The sequence below is a fragment of the Callithrix jacchus genome, chromosome X (genome assembly GCF_049354715.1).
Source record: "Callithrix jacchus isolate 240 chromosome X, calJac240_pri, whole genome shotgun sequence".
NCBI lineage: Eukaryota > Metazoa > Chordata > Mammalia > Primates > Cebidae > Callithrix > Callithrix jacchus.
The window spans coordinates 111,620,595-111,642,568 of NC_133524.1; the positions used below are offsets into that span (position 1 = coordinate 111,620,595).

Below are 21,974 nucleotides of genomic sequence, written 5' to 3' on the forward strand. Positions count from 1 at the left end.
CTTCATCTCTTCCCCTTCCAGTGCTTAACCCAGAACTTTGCACACACTAAGTAATGGCTAAATTCTTCTGGAGCGAATGCTGAAAACATCACACAGTTTTTATATAAAACATTTAATTCAGTCTGAGTAGGAACAGTTCGTGTTTGTGTGAGACACCAACAAACGAATGCTTATGGGCTGTCCCAGCAAGATATATCAATGGAACATCCTGTCTGAGCACCAAAGAGCAGCCCCTTTCAGTATTGTCTGAACAAGCTGGCCTTACTAGGAGTGGTGAAAGAGAAGGGGGAGGTTTCATGTCCTAAGGAAGTGTTTGGAACTTAATGAGAAGTGTAGGCTGAGAAAATGACCCTGCTCTTTGAAAACCAAATGCAGCTACTGAATGTGAGGCTTACACACAGCCAAGGCCATGTGTGAGCAACAGGGGCCAGAGTTTTGCAAAATCTTTTTCCTGGCCTGTGGTGAATTTTGAATCAAACCCACTCAGCATTTTGCTCTCTATAGACACAGCACATTTTTCCTCTAAATCCTCACTCTCAGCATGCTTACTAACCAACATTCCTGATAAAAACCAGTGAAACCAAATGAATTATTTTGGGTGAGATATGAAGTTGGTCTTCCCCCTATGTCTTGCTCCAGTACCCCAACTGTTTATGCGATTCTTTACATTCCTTGAAACTGCCAATATTCCAAAGTTGTCTTCCTTAGATTCCATAGTTTTTTCTGTACTATTTTAAAGACAAAAACACCATATTTTATGGCATACCTGTTCTAATGTTATCACTAAGATTTGCATAAAGGTGAAAGGTTTTCAAGTCCAAATTTTGTTTTCTTAACTCTTCCTGAATTGTATATAGCTTGCATAGCTGCAAATCCATCAAAATGCTCAAACAATTCTATATATGTTTCCAAGTTTACTTAGGAATTTGAGAACAATTTAGGCTTTTGCTGCTTAAGCTAACTATTTTAGGAATGTGAAGCTTTATCATTCAGAAATGATAAAAATGGAATTTTCCTTTAGCTTCATAGCACACACAACTCAGTGGTATTTCTGACATCTGATTGTTTCCCCATAGGTAAAGAGTATGTAACAACTCTGTTACATGATACACTCCAGGTGACCTTCCACACCACTTTCTCCCTGCCAAAAAATTCAATTAAAAGGCTTTGTTCTTCAAACCAAATGTTATATACATGGCAGCCTGGCTGATCTTTATTTGTACATATAACTCTTGATTCCTAACCTGTGCCTTCATTGAAAAAATCAGTGGCCCAGGATATATATAGTAAACGTCGTTCAGTTCTATCCCCTAAATAGTTTTCTTTCACAGCATCTGCTCTCTCCTTCTCAATATTGATTTTGCTCTCAGCTACCTGTCAAGTAATCACTAACAAGGTCTTGGCTGATAAGGCTTGAGCTAGGAGTTTCTAAGTGTTGTGTGTGCATGCGTTTTGTGTGTGTGTCAGTGAGAGAGAGAGACAGAGAGAGAGAGAGAGAATAAGGGGAGGAAAGTCAAGAGTCAGAGGGAAAGAAGGGAGAACCGAGAAAGTAGAAGCTATCCGGCATGGCAGAAGCAACCAACACAAAGACCTATAAAATGACGTCAGGGTATTGTTTTCTGGCTAGGAATTCCTAGCCTAAGGTGTTAGCAATCTGAGTTAATAAAAATCTCCTTTAATACTCAACCAGTTTTTAATACTTAAAGGAATGTTTTTTTCAGGGTAGAACTTTAGGCACCTTGGCAATTCCTGGGAAATATAGTTTGGAGATGGCTTTACCATTCAGAGTGATCATTTCAGTGGTGTCATCCGTGGGGTGCAAAGCAGAATCCCTGGCTCCAGTCACTACTCAGACCTTATTGAATCTGCAAGGCAGAGTGGGACACTGTTGTCATACTTTATGGCCCAGACAAGGCAATGTGAGTTTATTTTGCTTCAGAGGTTGAGATTTTTGAAGCCCTCCTTTTCCTATTTCAGTTCCACTAATTCCAATGCTATTAAAGAGGTAGAAGGAGAGGCACATACAAATCTAGTTTGACACTCCCAAGTAAGCTACCTAGTGTCAACTGAAGAATGATGAGCTTCACAAATGTGGAAATGAGAGCTTTATTTCTCACAAAGAGCTTTAGCTTGTAAGGCGGCCATTCCATTCTGACAGGCTGGGAAGCCAAGCCTCCTGCTAGAATCCAGAAACAGATACCTCAAGGGGAGCAAAGGGAACAGGCATTGATGCTGAGTAGGGTGGCTGAATATACATATTTAATAAGCTATAGGTGGAGTCATGAATATTTATGAAAGGAGAACTGCACATGTGTAACTGAGTTTCATGCCTCTTCATGGGTCCTGTGTACAAAAAAAAAATGGTGGTGTTAGCAGGATCTGAGGGTAGAGTTTTTGGCTCTCTGACATCAAAAGGTGAAGAGGGAGTCATGAAAACCCTTACTGCACATCCTCCATGGACTGGCCAGAACCACTCTTTAATCTGTGCTCTCTTATGTAAAAAAGGAGGGGCAGCATCAGGAGGTTGATTCATATCAGTGGTACAGTCTTTTGAAAGGGCTGGTTACTGTTAAGCCCTTAGGGAGGAAAGCCTAATTGTGGTTAGAGAGGGAGGGAGTAAATAAGGCATATCTGACTCCCCATTCCGGCATGGCTAAGAATTTTCTTTCTTTCTTTTCTTTTTTTTCTTCCTTGCTTCCTTCCTTTTCTTCCTTCCTTCCTTTGTTTCTTTCTTTCCTTCCTTCCTTTTTCTTTCTTTCTTTCCTTCCTTCCTTCCTCCTTCCCTCCTTCCCCCTCCTCCTTCCTCCCTCCCTCCCTCCCTCCCTTCCTTCCTTTTCTTTCTTCCATCTTTCTTTCTTCTTCTTTTTTAATTTGAGTCAATATCTTGCTCTATCACCCAGGCTTGAGTGCAGTGGTGCAATGATGGCTCACTGCAGCCTCAACCTCCTGGGCTTAAACGGTCCTCCTCCCTCAGCCTCCAAAAGTGCTGGGATTGTAGATGTGAGCTACTGTGCTTGTCCAGCATGAGAACTTAGTTTTCAAGGTTACTCTGGAATCCTGTTGGCTAAGAGATGGCCCATTCAGTCCGTTTGGGTGCTTAAAATTTTAGCTTACCCTAGGAAAAATTGGCCATACAAACTCCTCCAGAAAAGCAGCCGGATATTTTATATCTTGCTTGTATGAGGCCTGACCTCATTTCCAAATCTCCCTTGGAAGAACCATTGTGAGGTAGATGAGACTTTTTGTGGCTCCCCTGTTGTCTTCCTCTTGGATTTCCCAACCTCAGCTACTTACTTCATTCCCTCAGGGCCTTGGTTTCACCCAATCTACTATAAAAGCACCTTTACTTCAGGTATCAGGTCTGCCCATGATAAGCTTTGTCATTATAATGCTTATCCTCATGTAGTTTTTCATTTGGGAGGACAGACACAAATATAAGGCAAGGTGGGACTTTCCAAACAGCTTAATCAGGGCCTCTTGAAGACAGAAAATCTTTCAAAAACGGAAGTCTTTATTTTCTGCTCCTGCCTGCTGTTACTCTTATGTCTCCACAGGAATATTGTTGGTCTCCAATGGTGCATTTTGGTGAATGCAACATGTGATAGGGAGCGGCACAAGAGCCTCTCTTAAAATCCTTCAATCAAGCAACCTAGGCATAATCTAGGCAGCGAATAGTTGCATTTCCTCAGAAGCCTGGCCACATCCACAATTAAGAAAAGGAAAGCATCATGCTTGTCTTTGTTCATGCTGCTATAACAAAATGCCATGAACTGGATGGCTCACAAACAAAAGAAATGTATTTCTCATATTTCTGTAGTCTGGGGAGTCCAAGATCAAAAAATTGGTAGATATGGTTTCTAGAGAGGGCCTGCCCTCTGGTTCATAGATGGCACCTTCTCGCTGTGTCCTCACATGATGAAGGATGAAAGGCAGCTCTCTGGGGCTCTCTTTTATAAGTGCACTAATCCCAGTCATGAAGGCTCTTTTCTCATGACCTAATAATCTCCCAAAGGCTCCATCTCCTAATACCATCACATTGGTGCTTGGGCTTCAACATATGACTATGGTGGGGATATGTATATTCAGACCATCGCAGTGCTGTAGCACTGGTCTTCACCTTGCCTGTATATTGTAACCATTAGAGATACTTTAAAAACACTGATGGGGCCGGGCGCGGTGGCTCACGCCTGTAATCACAGCACTTTGGGAGGCCAAGGTGGGCAGATCACAAGGTCAGGAGTTCCAGACCAGCCTGACTAACATGGTGAAACTTGGTCTCTACTAAAAATATAAAAATCAGCCAGGCATGGTGGTGTGTGCCTGTAATCACAGCTATTCAGGAGGCTGAGGCAAGAGAATCACTTGAACCCAGGAGGAAGAGGTTGTGATGAGCCGAGATCATACCACTGCACTCCAGTCTGGGCGACAGAGTGAGACTCCATCTCAAAACAAACAAACAAAACACTGATGGGTTTTGTGTGAAGCTTGAGTAGCCAGAATGTTTGAAGCTCCCCAGGTGATTTTAATATATAGCCAGGCTTGAGAGCTACTTTGCTACACTGTGAAGTTCTTCATGTCATCCTCCATAATATCAGGGTTTGACTGAATTTTCCTCTTTCAACAATCGTCTTCTTGGAAAAAACAGGTGAAGGCCAAAAATGATGATCAATATTTACGAAGCTGAATCTTGATACTAACCCTTCTTCTTGTCAAACCGTAACTAGCAGTATTGGTAATATTAGCTTTTATTCTCTAGCAATTAATTGTTAGAATTGGGTATATTTTGGGAGACAACATCCTTGTTGCCTGGGACTGAGAGGATCGTAGGATGTGGAATTTTGGTTTGTAAACTAGTCAGTGCCAGAAAAACCAGGATGAATAGGCTACCTTAGATACATATGAGGAGTGGATATAAACTACAGTTATTTGTGCAGTCACATTCTAAGGATTACAAGTTGGGAGAATGTGCAACATGGAGGCAATGCTTTTTGCAGAAATCTACCACTTTCTATGGACAAGTGAAATTATTCAGTTTGATTTACTTGGCACAGTTATACCAAGGAAAAGTTCAGTTACTATGGCTCAGAAATAGCAGAAACAAACAAAACAGAATCACCAGCATGCCACATTCACTTCTTGACCTGGACGTGTGTACCTTGGTTAGAGTTTGAGGTCCTGCCTAGTGATTATCAAGAGGCAATTGGGTAGTTTACATGATGAATGGTATCAGCACAGAAGTCCAACTGTGACCCAAAGCCCAAAAAGTATTATGTGTATCTTATTATGTGTATGTTGAATAGAATTTGAAAATGAATCTGCAACTGAACATCATATGGAAACATTTTTTTTCTAAATTGGAAGATGCCCACAAGTGGCAAAACACATCATGTAGGAATGTACACATCTGATGTACCTGACTCAAGTGTGTTTTCTTTTCCTTTTTCTTTCTTTCTTTTTTTTTTTTTTTCTGAGACAGAGTCACCCAGGCTGGAGTGCAGTGGTGCAATCTTGGCTCACTGCAACCTCCACCTCCCAGGTTCAAGTGATTCTCCTGCCTCAGCCTTCTGAGTAGCTGGGATTACTGGTATACTACCATGCCTGGCTAATTATTCTAATTTTTTCTTTTTTTTTAGTAGAGATAGGGTTTCACCATGTTGGTCAGGCTGGTCTCAAATGCTTGACAAGTGGTCCACCTGCCTCAGCCTCCCAAAGTCACCATGCCCAGCTTTTTTTTTTAAAGACAGGTCCTTGCTCTGTTGCCTAGGCTAGAGTGCAGTGGCACTACCTCAGCTCACTGCAGTCTGAACCCACCAGGCTTAAGCGATCCTCCCATCTCTGAGCCTCCAGAGTAGCTGGGACTACAGGTAGGATCCACCACACCCAGCTAATTTTTTTTTTTTTTTGAGAAAGGGTTTTGCCCTGTTGCCCAAGGTGACCTCAAACTCCTGAGCTCAAGAAATCCTTCTGCCTCGGTCTCTCAAAGTGCTGGGCTTACAGGTCTGAGCCACTGCACATGGCCTCAAGTCTGTTTTCAATAGGACAATGCTATTTTATTATCCTCAGGTGGAGAAGGTTACAGTTGAACAATGGACCCTTGGTAACCTTAGATGGGAGGAATGCACATTTTAGTGTATTAACACCTACATTTTATGCAAGCTTTCTCACAAAAATAAAACCGTTTTGTGATAGTCTGTGTATCTTTAATACAAACTGGCAATGTATATAGTAGTTTAAAAACTGGCTTTAGAGCCAGGAAGGGTGGCCCACGTCTGTAACCTCCACTTTGGAGGCCGAGGTGGGCGGATCACTTGAGGTCAGGAGTTTCAGACCACCCCGGGCAACTTGGCGAACATCCATCTCTACTAAAAAGACAAAAATTTGCCGGGCCTGGTGGCATGTGCCTATAGTCCCAGCTACTTGAAAGGTGGAGGCACAAGAATACTTGAACCCAGGAGGCGGTGGTTGCAGTGAGCTGAGATCATGCCACTGCACTTCAGACTAGGTGACAGAGCCATATTCCGTCTGAAAAAAAAAATAAATGGCTTTAGAATCAGACAGATGGGTTCGAAATCTGGTTCCACTTCTTGGGACCTTGTGAAAATTACTTAACCGTTTCAGTTCTGTTTCATAATCTGTATATTAAAGATAATTATACTTCCCTTGTGGACTTGTGAGAATTACAAAAAATAAATAGATACAAAGCAGAGTTTCTCAACCTCAGCGCTACTGACATGTGCCACCACATAATTCTTTGTTTCAGGGGCCTGTCCTGTGAGTTGTAGGATAGGTAGCAGCGCTTCTGGCCTCTACCCACAACTACTCTCCAAGAAGTGACAAGCAAAAATGCCTCCAGGCAATGCCAAAAGTCCCTGGGGTCATGGGAGAATTGCCACTGGTTGAGAACACTGGACAAAAAGTGATTAACGTGATACCTAGAAAATAGCAGGTACCTAATAAGTGGTGGCAATTACAATTATTAATACCATATCAAAATTACAGCTCTTATTCCTGATGTGGAACGTTAAACATATGTAAGCATTTTAACTGTAAACTAAGAATAAACTCTCCAACTTATTATTTTAAGCTGTGTAAACCAGTCTTATTCTGCTGAGAGCAATATCAGAAAACATCACTTTTCTGCCTCCTGTGCCTACTAGTCCTGCAAAGCTAAGATTTTCTAGGTATAGGGATATTATTCAACCATTTTAAACATTCACAAACTACTTAAAAATAGCTAAGTTATAAGTGAACATATACGAGGAATGATGTGATTTGCAATTGAAGGCATTTGAGGCACAATCTTTTCTCCGATGAAACTCATTTCCCCTCTCCTGACATTCATGCTCTGCAGAAGACCTCAACTCTTACTTTACTATGGCAATTGAGTATGAGTTTCCTGTTATCAACGGCGGGTCCCCTTTCTGAACTCTCTTCCTCTCATCTTTGTTTTTATTAAAGAAAGGTCTCTCCTCCATGAGTCTTCACTCCTATGCTGCTCTGTTTTCTGAAAGACCTAGCTGCAGCATTTATCCATTCCGTAGCCACATCTTCACTATATTCCTTTCCATCAGCTCTTTTTCTATCATTAAATAAGATGTTTCCCCCACTTAGAAATGCTTTTCTCTACAGATGTCTGAAATTGTAGTCTTATTTCTTTACTGAATCACAACTCCTTCTCAGTTTCTTTTGTTGGATCCTCTTTGTTTGCCCAGTCCTTAAAGTTTTTGTATTGCTCAGTGTTCTGTCCACTGACAGCTCCGCTTCTCACTCAACACCACACGACCCTACTTCCACCCAGAGAAATCCACATTTTCTCTCATAGATTCAATTACCAACTATTTGCTTTTGCCTCCAAAATCTAGATTTGCTGGATTAAATCTCTCTCCCGAACTTCAGATTACACATAGCTAACTGCCTACTATCTACCTCCACTATGATCTTCAACAGGTACCTCAAAATCGACATATGCTAAACTGAACTCATCAATTTTTTTCTCAAAATTACTCCTCAACCAATGTTTCCTACATCAGCATACATTTGCTTGTCCAAGCCAAAAATCTTGATGTCATTCTTGGATGTTCTTTCTCCCAAAACTTCCCACTGCCAATTAATTAGCAAGAACTGTCAATTTCACCTCCTATATATTTATCGAGTCCACACACTCCTCTCTTTATCTGTCTACTGACACCATCATGTCTCTCCTAAACTGCTATAACAGCCTCATAACTGATCAACCTGGCCTTGCCTACCCCTGTCCATGCACAATTAGAGGGATCTTTCTAAAAAGCAAACCTGATTAAAGCGCTCTCCTGCCTAAACCTTTCAGCAGCTTCCCAATGCCAGTTTGGATTGAATTCAAAGTCCTTGACACAGCCCTGTAAGTTTCTTCATTAGTTGACTCCTGCTTACCCCTTCAATGGTATCTCTACAAAATCACTCACTTAGGCCACTATTTTTTCAGTTGCTTTGTAGTCTTGTTTCCTTTTCTCTCTGCAACCCCACACAGGGTATTTCCTGCTTGGATCACTCCCTCTGCCTCTTATCTAGCTAATCCCAACTCATCCTGCAGGTCCCCATTAAACATCACTTCCTCTGAAAAGCCTTCCAGACCCCTCAAGTGTGGGATGGATGGCCCCTTTCATGTGCTATGATAGTACCCTGTGTCTCCCCGACGTTGGTGCTTATCAGATTGTCTTGTAATTGACAGTTTCCTTGTCTTTCTTCTCTACTAGACTATACTCTCCATGACAGTGTTTCCAGCATTCTAGTGCTAAGCACATAGTAGGTGCTCAAGGAATAATTGTGGAACAGAACTGAATTAAATGTCTCCAAGATTCTTCATCAAATGCAAGGCTTTTATTATTGTTGTTATTATTATTATGACAGAGTCTTGTTCTGTCACCCAGGCTGGAGTGCAGTGATACAACCTCTGCCTGCCAGGTTCAAGCCATTCTCGTGCCTCAGCCTCCCAAGTAGCTGAGATTACAGGAATGTGTCACCATGCCCAGCTGATTTTTGTATTTTTAGTAGAGATGGGTTTCATCATATTGGCCAGGCTGGTCTTGAACTCCTGAACTCAAGTAATCTGCCCACCTTGGTCTTCCAAAGTGCTGGAGTTACAGGCATGAGCCACTGCACTCAGCCTGATTCTCATTTTTAATCTTTATAGATTCTCAAATTGTTTGATCCTTCCCTATCTTCTTCAAATTGTTCTCCTTTGTTTTAAGAGACAGCACAGTATGCAGCTTTTCTTTATACTTTTTTGAGAATTTCTAGTCCTTGTTTGCTGATTCCTCTCCTGTCCCTTAACTTTGGACTTTCCTCAAAAACTCTGTTCTTCACTGTTCTGTATTTTATCTCCAAACTCAGTGTCTATAACATAATAAATATTCAAAATTGTTGTTTTCTTCCTTCTCCCATTCTCCAGAAGTTCATTTAATCTCATGACTCCAAATGTCTCCCAGATTCATGTTTCAGTCTGAGCAATGCAGTGGAGTACAAGTCATCTGACACCTCAAATGAACTATGATTAAAAACCATGGCACTCAACCATACCCATTCAGTTTATTCTTATAATGCAACTTCTGTATTTGCCAAAGTTGCAACCAAGGGTCTCTTAATCACTGGGGATCCATACATCAGGCATGTCTAGCTCCACTAACTACTTTATATTTTGAGTGCAATTACCCACCAAATGTTACATTTTTCTTAGAAATGATCCCACCTTATTGATTGTTTTCTCTATTTTCCTCCTTTATTTTTTCTACCCTCTTCTTTTTACTCTGATATTACTATAATGGATTTCTTCCTAGTTGACTTTCCTGATCTCAGTGTCATCCACTTTCAGATCTGTTTTGTATACTGCCACCAGACTAATCATCCATACACACTACTTTCTTGGGCAAGGGCCTTTCACACAGTACACTCAATAAATATGGCAGAAAACCAATTCACTCTCCCCTCAAGAACTTACAGTGGCTACAAATTATCTGCTAAGTCCAGACTCCCCTTTCTGACCTTTTTCCTTCCTTCTTGCCCTAAACAGCTTTTCAGTTTTATCACAGCCCCATACTGTTCTTCCATACATCCTACTTTCCTGACTTGTTGAACTTCCTGCCTTTGCCAAAACACATCCGACTTCATTCCATTGCCCCTGTTGGTTCCTCTACCTTGAGCAAATCTACTCCCCTGTCAGTGTGAAAAGCTTACTATTTTTAATATTGAGTTAAAATGTCACTTCTGTTACTCAGATAGAGTCGATGCTCACTCTGTGCCTGTTCTGTACTTTGTACTTAATACATTCAATACTTTCTTCCTGGTATCATAGTAATGTGCATTTCTACACTATAAATTTCCTGATGTCTGGAATTCTTACTTGTTCATTCTTATAATTCATGGTGCATCCAAACCAGGGCCTCTAATCCACATAGTAGGCACTTGGCAATGAATCCTTGAACTGACTTGGCCACATCATCCAGCGTTAGTCTATGTTCCCACTATTGGTCTCCACTAAGTGAATAGTGAGTCACGAGGCAGCTCTCTTTGAATAAAATTCAGCTGGACATACCCAACTCTGGTAAGACATTGTCAGCTTTGGCAGGAACGGCTTCTGGATATCTGCCTAATTTCCAAGACTCACCATAATCTGCCCTGTCCAATGTATAGAGCCTTGCTTCTCCTTTGTTCCTAAGCATGTATCCTCAACTTCACATTATTTTAAATCTTTCAACTCAGCCTTTGTTCACACAGTTGCCCATGCCAGAAATATGCTTTCCTTATTCTGATCAAATCCTCCCCATACTTCAGACCCAGATTTATCAATGATGTCATCTTTAACTATTTGAGCCTGCTTTTATCTCTCCTATGTCTGAATTCCATTGGCAGAGATAATGTAATATATTATGGTATTCTCAAATTCTTTCCTGCATATGTCTTGCTGTTTTCAGCAAGAGAATTGACTCTTTGGGGGCAAAGATCATGTCTTAGTCTCCTTTGGTAATTAGTGCTGTTGATCATTAAATTGATAAATCAACAGAGCTATTTTCTTCCTTATTACTAATTTCTCATAAATTGAGAAAAGAACCCCATAGCCTACTTTTGTCTATAAAAGAACTATATATCAGTTGTGGGAGATAACCTAAGGATTAGCCAATATAATTAAAAATGAGAAAATTTCTAAAATTATTTTCATTTTGGCAATTAAATCATTTATAGTAACCCAGCTGGTTGTCTTGCAATAAGTGAAGGATGCTAGGAGAAATAGTTAAAGATGATGGATTTTGTGGCTATGATACATAGTTGAAAAAGATCCTAATAAATCAAATTCACTATAATTTCTTTATTTATAGGAAAAATAATAAAGCCTATGTTGCAGTGATTAGATCGTTTTGGTAGTGAAATCTTTGTGGATGATATTTGGACTTTCATCATAGATTGAATGTCATAAGAATGAACAAGTAAGAATTCCAGACATCAGGAAATTTATAGTGTAGAAATGAACACTTAAGGGGTTGTTTACAAGGTTGAATAGCCATGGTTTGACCCAGAGAGGCCTGCATAAGCTTCATGTATGATGCAAGAAAGACCTGAAGGGCAGAGGTGAACAAACGGCATAGTATGGCTTAGACACTGCATTGCACACTGGATTTTCAGGACATGCAGGGGGGAAAAAAAAAACTAACAGCATTTCTCTGCTTACTTTTTTATATTTAGGTTCATTTCTTATTCTAAACAATCAGTTTCCTCTTAAGCGTTTTGATATTTTTTAATACAATGAACTGATCAACAGCATTTTGATTTTGCAACCATTGCTTTAAACCCACTACAATAAACTATGCTATTGACCATGTTAGAAGGCAGATGAAATCAGACATTAGATGGAGGTCTGTTTTGCTTCTTACAGTCACTCATTTCTACATTTTTATATTAATGAGGGTAAAATGTTGCATTCTTTCTCTTTGGTCTCTGCTTTGTCTTTTCCAGCTGCCACAAATCGCTAGCTATTCTATGATCAAAGCTCCCCTGAAAGCTTTTAACCCTCACAGGTCATTAGCCAGTGTTTTAGTGGGTCACTCTAGTGATTATTTTCTTACAGCTCACCAACAGCTACTTACAAGACCATTTGACTAGAAGTGCTCCCTCAATAAAGCCCTCTAGTTACACATACACACACTTAGAAACAACGTCCACACCAAAACGTGAACACAAATGTGCATAAGAGCTTTTTCATAATAGTCAAAAAAATGGAAACAACCCAAATGTCCATCAGCGGACGAATGGATAAATAAAACGTGCCATATCTATACAATGGAGTATTATTCATCACTGAAAAAGAATTAAGTACTGATACATCTGTACAACATTGACAATACTATAAAGCACTATGTTAAGTGAAAGAAGCCAAACACAAAGGGCTACATATTGTGTGATCTCATTTATAAAAAATGTCCATAGTAGGCAAATAGACAGAAAGCAGATAAGTGTTTGCCAGGGCTTGAATGGGGTGTGTGGCATGGGATGAAGAGTGAATGATAATGGGTATGGGTATTCTTTTTGAGATGATAAAAATATTCCAAATTAGATTGTGATGATGGTTGCATAACACTGTGAATATACTAAAATTTTGATTTGTGTATTTTAAATTGAATTTATTTGTATGGTATGTGAATTGTATCTCAATTTTTGCAAAAAGCACTTAAAATCTTCCTTTCGAGGATAGAGCTAGCTCCCAATTTTAAATACTTATTCTGCATCAGAATCTTCAGAAGTAGGAACCTGGAATCCGCATTATAACAGATTCTTGGCTGATTATTATGGACAACTAAAATTTAAGGATCACAAAATTAAAAGAAACAAATGTTGCACTGTCTCCATGATCTATAACTGCAAATGTCTCCATTCAGGGAGAAATTGCAATTACTCTCAAGTGAATAATACTCAACTTCTTTGTTGTTGCTGTAGGTCAGGTATTTAAGTTTTTGGTTGATTGATCTTTTTTTTTTTTTTTTTTCATTCGACTATTTATTTTTTTTATTTTTTTTTTAATTTTTTATTGGATTATAGGTTTTGGGGTACATGAGCAGAGCATGCAAGACAGTTGTGTAGGTACACACATGGCAGTGTGCTTTCTTTTCTTCTCCCCTTCACCCACATTTGGCTTTTCTCCCCAGGTGTATCCACTTTAAATTTTCAGATCCAGTTTCTTTTATTCCTCTGAGAGAAAGGGTGAAATCACAGGATCCACTAATATTCTGTTCCCTAAGAATTACAGTTAGAGAATTGCTATCACTCTCACTTCTGAAAGCATTTGTAGAAAACTAACTCAGATTTTTTCTCCTTCCACAGCTAAGGAAAGAAAAATAAGATTCTGTATCATACAACATGTTGGAAATGTGAGTGAAGTTAGAACTTACAATTCTCTGCCTTGAGTGGATTTGCTCAGCTGTCATTGAGGTTTTAAATTGTACATCAGACTGTAGTTTCTAGCTCAGTAAAGGAAAATGTATTTTCCCTGTATCGCTTTAGAAATTAAAGCTCTTGGCCCAGCATGGTGGCTTATGCCTGTAATCCCGGCACTTTGGGAGGCCAAAGTGGGTGGACTACTTGACTCCAGGAGCTCGAGACTAGCCTGGCCAACATGGTGAAACCCCATCTCTATTAACAATACAAAAAAATGACTCAGGCATGGTGGTGGGGCACCTGTAATCCCAGCTACTTGGGAGGCTGAGGCAGGAGAATTGCTTGAACCTGGGAGGTGGAGGTTGCAGTGAGCAGAGATCATGCCACCACACTCCACACTCCAGTCTGGGCAACAGAGGGAGACTCTGTCTCAAAAAATCAATTAATTAATTAAATTAAATAAAGGAAAGAAAGAAACTAAAGCTCTTCCTCATCTTACCCCTTTTTCCAAAAGGAAAAAGAGCAAAATATAAATGTTCTATGATATTTGAAGTAATAAACCAGTTAGTGGTGCAATCATGGTTCACTGCAGCCTCAACCCCCTGACCTCAAGTGATCCTCTCACCTCAGCCTCCCAAGTAGCTGGGACTACAGGCATGAGCCACCATGCCTTGCTATTTTTTAAAAATTTTTGTAGAGGTGGGGGTCTCGCCATGTTGCCCAGGCTGATCTCAAATTCCTGGACTCAAGCAATCCTCCAACTTCAGCCTCCCAAAGTGCTGGGATTGCAGGTGTTGGTCCCCATGCCTGGCCTGAAAAATCCTTTTCTAGTCAGCAATTCCAGCTGACCTTGGTGGTCTTATTATCAGAAATAACTGAGCAAACTGGGTTGACATTTGATGGCTGAATGGGATAATCTTGATAATCCTATGGTACTAAGATAAGTATTGGGTAATACAGCATGAGTTTACAAATCCTGCATAGGCCTCACCTTGATGAAGTTACTGTGCTGCTAGCTAGCTAATAATTGATATGGTAAAAGTCTTAGGTTGCTCCTTCATCAATTTTTTTCTTTCAAATAAAAAAAATCTGTAGAGCATAGTTTAAGAACTTTTATTCATATATGAGAAAACTGCTTTTCTTGTTTCCTGAAAATCTAAACCAAACATGAAATTTAAATGAAACAACGAATAAGGTTTATTTAGTGTAACTACCTGAAATCTCATTTTTCACATGTCAACAATTAAAGTAGCTAATGTTCATGGAGTCAATAAAATTCAGTAAATATTCATTGCTCACCTCCTGTGGTGCCAGGAACTACACTAGGTAAACATCATGTTATTGGATGAATAAAACATGGCTCCTGGCCTTGAGGAGTTTAGCAGAGGAAGTAAAGCTTTATTTATTCATAAAGTATATCTGTGATAATAGACTATGGTTCTAGGTCCTGAAAAAAATACCTGGAAATGAAATATTAGGTTATGGATTGGAACTTGGCAAAATGAAAAGCTAAAAATCTTATCTTTTCATGAAAGTCATAATGATATATGGGCTATAATAATAGCTTACAGTTCTAAATGCTATGTGGTAAATAATGTTGATTCTTGGATAAACTATTTCCTCATCCTTTTAATAGGTTAGACATAAAGCTTGAGATACTATTACTCTTAGAGAATATGGCAAATTTTCTTCATTTTCATGGGTTTATAATCTTGGCACTTTGTTGTTACAGTACCTTACATTTAATTACAGAAGGCTGAAAAAAGAAAAAATAGGGAAAACACCAACAAATGTTAATAATGTTTATTAGTAATTCAAAACGTGTGTGCTGAGAATAGGATTGGTTGAGGTTTTTCTTATCCTTGAGACTATCATTGATCTATTGGAAACGACTTTTGTGGATCATGCTACTCTTTACTTTGTGAATGAAATTTTGGCTATGGCAGATAGTACACAGACTCATTCCCAGTATGTATAGCAGGCAGCAGACTGAAGTATCTTTTACCAGCATCAATTTTTCCCTCCCTGCATCACAGATATTTTTAGAACCTGCTACTAGATTTAAGGGAATTTGTCATTGCTCTACATACATTATGAAAAACAGCCTACTGAAAGCTCCTTTTTGGCTCTTTCTTGCCACTAGTAAAGGAGGAAAATTGCAAGCAGGGTCTCCTTAAACCTGCTTAGAAGTGGGCAGAAGTGGGGCAATCATACATGTTGAGAATATCACAAGTGCAATTTGAAATTGGTTGTAATTAAGGTGTTTAATGAAAATGTCTTTAAAAAACTACATGGAAAGAAAAGCTAATCAAAGAAAATATGTCACATGACATATGTCATTTTGAAGCATAAGATAAATATTTCAAAATGTCTTCAGTTTTCTCCAAAATATTTTAGAATGAAGACAAACTAATTTTTGAAAACCAAAATTCTATTTTCAATTACTTCATCTCCTTTTTTTTAAAAGGCAGGGAATACTTTATTTAAAACCCATCACAGAAATGAACAGCTTGAGTCTGTGATACAGCATACATGTTTTAAAGCAGAAGTCAGTAATTGCACGTGAGAGCATACACTGCTGCATACAAATTAACTCATCAGACCACAAGATTTCAATGTTTAAAACAGAATAAGCTTCCCTGTGAAAGCAGCATCTGTGCTGGGTTTTGTTTGTTTGTTTTGTTTTGTTTTTTTTGACTGAATTTTGCTCTTGTTGCCTAGGCTGGAGTACAATGGCATGATCTCAGCTCACTTGAACCTCCACCTCCCAGGTTCAAGTGATTCTCCTGACTCTGCTGTTTTAACTTTAGTATTATTCTTCTTCACCCTCTTTTTCAACAGATTCCACACTAACTCCTCATAATCCTTCTCAAAAGCAGCCATGTCCTCATGGGCCTCATGGGCTTCAGAAAACTCTCCTTCCTCCATTTTGTTACCCACATACCAGTGAACAAAGACATGCTTGGAATACATTAGGTCAAACTTGTGGTCCAGGTGAGCCCAGGCCTCACCAATGGCTGTGGTGTTGCCCAACATGCACACAGCTCTCTGTATCTCAGCCAGGTCTCTGCCAGCACCACAGTGGGAGGCTAGTATTTAATGCCACCTTGAAACCAGTGGGACACCAATCCATAGACTGGATGGTACACTTGGTCTCAATGGTGGCAATGGCAGCACTGACATCTTAGGGATACAAGGTACAAAGTCCCTAGACTGCACACAGCACAGGGACCCTGGACCCAGCCTATAAAACCATTTTCTCCTCCTAGGCCTTTGGGCCTGTGATGGGAGGGAATGCTGTGAAGACCTCTGACTTGTCCTGAAGACATTTTCCCCCATTGTCTTGGGGATTAAAATTCAGCTCCATTTCTTCTCAGAAAATGGAATTTTCTTTTCTAGAGCATTGTCAGGCTGCAAATTTTCCAAACTTTTATGGTCTGCTTTTCTTATAAAACTGAATGCCTTTAATAGCACCCAAGTCACCTATTGAATGCTTTTTTGCTTAGAAATTTCTTCTGCCAGATACCCTAAATAATCTCTCTCAAGGGCAAAATTCCAAAAATCTCTAAGGCAGGGACAAAATGCTGCCAGTCTCTTTGCTAAAACATAACAAGAGCCACTTTTGCTCCAGTTTCCAACAAGTTCCTCATCTCCATCTGAGACCAGCTCAGCCTGGATTTCATTGTCTGTATCATTATCAGCATTTTGGTCAAAGCCATTCAACAAATCTTTAGGGAGCCTTAAACTTTTCTACATTTTCCTATCTTCTTCTAAGCCCTCCAAACTGTTCCAACCTTTGCATGTTACCCCGTTCCAATGACACTTCCACATTTTTGGGTATCTTTTCAGCAGTTCCCCACTGTTCTGGTACCAATTTACTGTATCAGTTTGTTTTCATGTTGCCGATAATGACATGCAAGAGACTGGGCAATTTATAAGAAAGAGGTTTATTGGACTTACAGTTCCACATGGCTGGGGAGGCCTCACAATTATGGTGGAAGGCAAGGAGGAGCAAGTCACATCTTACATGGATAGCAGCAGGCAAAGAGAGAGCTTGTGCAAAGAAACTCCAGGTTTTAAAAGCTATCAGATCTTGTGAGAGTTATTCACTATCATGAGAACAGCACTGGAAAGACCCACCCCCATGATTTAATCATCTTCCACTAAGTCCTTCTCACAACACATGGGAATTATGGGAGCTACAAAATGAGATTTGGGTGGGGATGCAGAGCCAAACCATACGAGGACATAGATGCCCAGAGGGAAGTGGATGCAGGAATAGGACCACAGGTTGGTCTGGAGATCTGTCATATCAATATTTAGGGTTCCATCAAATCTCAGGGAAGCAGTGATGAGGACACAATTTGACCTATGAACCTATTTAGGTTAGTATAGGGTGTGCACTTAATATCAAGGTTTCTACAGTAGATGCCATAAATGGCCTCATTGTCTATTATGAAGGCACAATCAGAGTGCCCCAGGGTGGTGTAGGTGGAATTTCAGGGCTCTAGTACAAGTGTAGAAATCGGAAGGGCTGGGTAAATGGAGAACTCCAGCTTGGATTTCCTACCATAGTCAAAAGAGAGACATTCCGTGAGCCAGTAGGTGAACCAAGAACCAGTTCCCCTGCCAAAGCTGTGGAAAACCAAGAAGCCCTGAAGACCTGTGCACTGGTCAGCCAGTTTATGAATTTGGCCCAACATGAGGTCAATGATCTCCTTGCCAATGGTATAGTGCCCTCGGGCATAGTTATTGGCAGCATCTTCCTTACCCATGATGAGCTGCTCAGGGTGGAAGAGCTCATAGTATGTGCCAGAGCAAACTTCACCAATAACCATGGGTTCCAGGTCTACAAACACTGCTTGGGCTTGTGCTTGGTTTCTGCTTTGCAGCTCCCTAGCAGATGACTGAAGAGGAGAGGTTGTTGCTTCTTACAGAGCAATCTTTAAACAGTTGTAAGAAAATCTTCATCTCCTTTTTTTTTAAAAGGGGGTTTATTTGTAAAGCAGTTTGAGGTCCACAGTGAAAGTGAGAAGAAAGTACAAAACTCCCATATACCTCCTGTCCACTGTAACATGCGCAGCCTCCCCTAATATCAACATCTGGTACCAGGATGGTACATTCATTACAATCAATGAATCTACATTGAGGCATCATGACCACTCAGAGTCCATAGTGTACATTTGTGTTCACTCTTGGTACTGTGCATTCTACAAATTTTGGCAAATATATAATGACATGTACCTACCATTATATTGTCATAAGTAGTTTTGCTATCCTAAATTACTCTAAGCTCTGCCTATTCACCCCTCCTCATCTACTCTTTTTTTTTTTCTCAACTACTCTTAAAAAGGCAAACTGCTCCATATCTATTATCTGCCCAATCTGGGATTTCACAACCTCAGACTTTTGACATTTTGAACAGGATCATTCTTTTAAAGGGGATGTCTAGTACGTTCTAGGATATTTAGCAGCATCCTAGCCTCTACCTAATCAATGCCAAAAATACTGCCATTCTCCCTTGTGACAACCAAAAATGTCTCCAGAAATTGCCAAATGTCCCTTGGGAGCAGGTAGCAAAATCATTCCTGTTAAGAACCACTGGCCTAATCTAAGGCATACTCTACTTCTGAATGTATTATTCTATTATGACTTGTACAATTAGTCATTAAATGCTAGTCAACAAATATTTATTAGGCTTACTGTGTGCTGGACACTATAAATGTATTCCACACTAGCCAGTCAAGAGCTATTAAATTCTTAATATATTAATAAGTGACAGGGAGAGGCATGAGTTGTTGCAATAAACATTTTAAAAATCTACATGCAGTAGCTACATTGAATCTTGGGGCATGATTGATTAAATTGACATAGCCATCTTCACAATGTAGTTCACAGCAGAATGAACACAGAGGGAAAATACATTGATCATTAAGATTGCTTAACTGATTGGACCTACTATGTTGTGATCTGCTTCAGCAGTCACATGCAAGAGACGGACACTGCGTCTACAGGAAAATAATTCTGAGTAATTAGCCAGGGATGACTCTATACAAATCCCCACTCCCACCCTAACTCCATCACTATTTTCCTATGATAGCAAGGGATATTTACCTGATTTCCTCTCAAAATTGCCATAAATGCTTCAGTTCTCCTTTCATTTTGCCTCTGTAGATAGAGGCAGGACTGATGATAAGCTGGTTTCCTTTTTGGTTGACCAGTACTTGTGTTATTCAGATCACTAAATCAAATGTAACTGAGCAAGTATAATTTAAGATTGTATTTGGAGATTCTCCTTGTAAAGATCTAGGCATTAAAGTCGTCACACAGAATCCATGAGACAACTGTCAGAAATAGAAAGGAGAATTGGAGTGGTAGAAAACAAGACATCATGGCAAAACTAATTCTATTTGCATATGGCCTCAAATTATGGGTTTCCTCCTTCTCTTTCTCCTTTTCCTTTTGTGGACAGACTTATTATATCCATTTTGATATCTCCTTGCTTTTGTTTCTTTGGCTTTTTTTATGATGGGTCAAAAATAAATAAATTCAAAATTGACTTATTGAGGGCAGTTAACTACATTTAACTTTTATGTCCAAGGCACTTCTTGGAGGATGTGGGGCTACTTATTCCTTGATTGTTAAAGCGAACTAATATATATATCCCCTTTGTGGACCTATAAATTGGTCTTCTTATTTATAACTTGTAAGATTCCATCCAGCTATGATCTGCTGGATATCATAATAAAGGTATACTAGACCATGGTGCCTGCTGGGACTTCAGCAAAAGGAACAAGAGGAAAGGGGTCAAACAGAATCTTGGAAAAGGCTGGATCAAAATTTCATGGACTACCTTGGTTTTAGGAATATACCTTCAAGATTGTGAATGGGGCCAGGCGCAGTGGCTCACACCTGTAATCCTAGCACTTTGGGAGGCAAGGCAGGAGGATTGCTTAAAGCCAGGAGTTCGAGACCAGCCTGTACAACATTAACAAGATCCCACCTCTATAAAAAACGTAAAAATTGGCTGGGTGTTGTGGCACATGCCTGTAGTCCCAGATACTTGGGAGGCTGAGGTGGGAGGATTGCTTGAGCCCAGGAAGTTAAGGCTGCAGTGAGTTGAGATCATGACACTGCACTCCAGCCTGGGTGACAGATCAAGACCCTGTCATAAAATTTTTTTAAAAAAAGATTGTTTTGTCATATCAAATCAAAGCTCAAAAGATGGGACAAACAGGCTTTATTCAAAGGATGATCAAGTCCTTGAGTTGACTTTAAACACTAAACCAAGTTTGGCAAACTTTTTCTGTACAGATCCAGATAGCAAATATTTAAGGCTTTGCAGACCAAAGAATGTCAGTCACAAGTACTCACCTCTACCATTGTAGCATGAAAGTAGACATATTCAATATGAAAACAGATAAGCATAGCTCTGTTCCAATAAGTCTTTATTTACGGACCTTGAAGTTTGAATTTCATAAAATTTTCACGTCATAAATTATTATTCTTTTTTAATTTTTTAGCAACTTAAAGATGTACAAATCATTCTTAGCTCATGGGCTGTACAAAAACAGGCAGTAGGTCATAGTTTGCAACTCCTGTACTAAACTTAAACAAATGATAATTTATTTCGTGTACAATGATCTGCCTAATTCTGTCTAGCAGGCCTCCAACACTATAATCAGGACCACATAATCCTATTGGTAGGATTAGCCTTGCTCCAAGTTCTGGTAAAAATCAGGTCACAGACAGTGAGAACTTAAGAAACTCTACCTATCACCCATTCTCTATAAAAGTCAGTCTGTTTTATAGCCCTGCACTATTTCTGCACTTTGTTCTGGTAATAGCACTCTGATCTGGTTGCTATTAATAAATCCACTTGAGTTGCACTCCAGTTCCCACAGATATTCTTTCTTTTATGTCTGAGTTTCTGCTTGACATTCAGTTTCTACAGAACCAGAGTCTCACCATGACTCGTCCAAAATCAGAGCCCTGGAGATGGAGTGTTGTATATTAACCTTAGTGCCTGTGGCTGGGTCCCTGTGATTTACTACCTCATCTTCCTGATGTTCCTCTCTACCTTCCTGAATCTTCCTCCTGTGTCTGGCCCAATTCTAGGCCTTGTTGACCTGGCCAATCTCACTGATCTCATCAAGCCGACTGAGGCAGTTAGTATTATATGAACAGAGGAGCACGCAGAAAAATAGATGGAAAATAATGAACATATAAAAACTGTTTGAATAGCTTTTATTATAACCAGAGACCAAGATAGCACAAACTCTTTGTTTTATTCTATCCTTGACGAAGCGAAATTGTTGAGAACTGAAATTCTTCCTATCACAATAGCTGTTTAACACTGAAGTAAAAATTATACACAATAAAATTCTTAGCAACTGCATCAAGAAACAATAATAATTATTTACTTTTGATCTTTACAAATCTCAACTTTCAAGACTCTGAGTTTTTTTTTTTGCGGTTTTGGTTCATTCTTGATTAATCAAGGCAGTTCCAAATTTTTGTGGAAGTCATTCAGTCACATAAGTTTAGTATTCTTTTCTAACTCTCTTTCAAACATA

At 39.6% G+C, this 21,974-nt stretch overlaps 1 protein-coding gene and 1 pseudogene across 1 annotated transcript in view; both read right to left on the reverse strand.

Moving 5' to 3' along the window:
* The window catches only part of LOC144581147 (uncharacterized), a 206,818-nt gene that overhangs the window by 57,785 nt on the left and 127,059 nt on the right, over nucleotides 1–21,974 (reverse strand). The window lies entirely within an intron of this gene.
* Nucleotides 15,874–19,190, reverse strand: LOC100404762 (tubulin alpha-1A chain pseudogene; annotated as a pseudogene).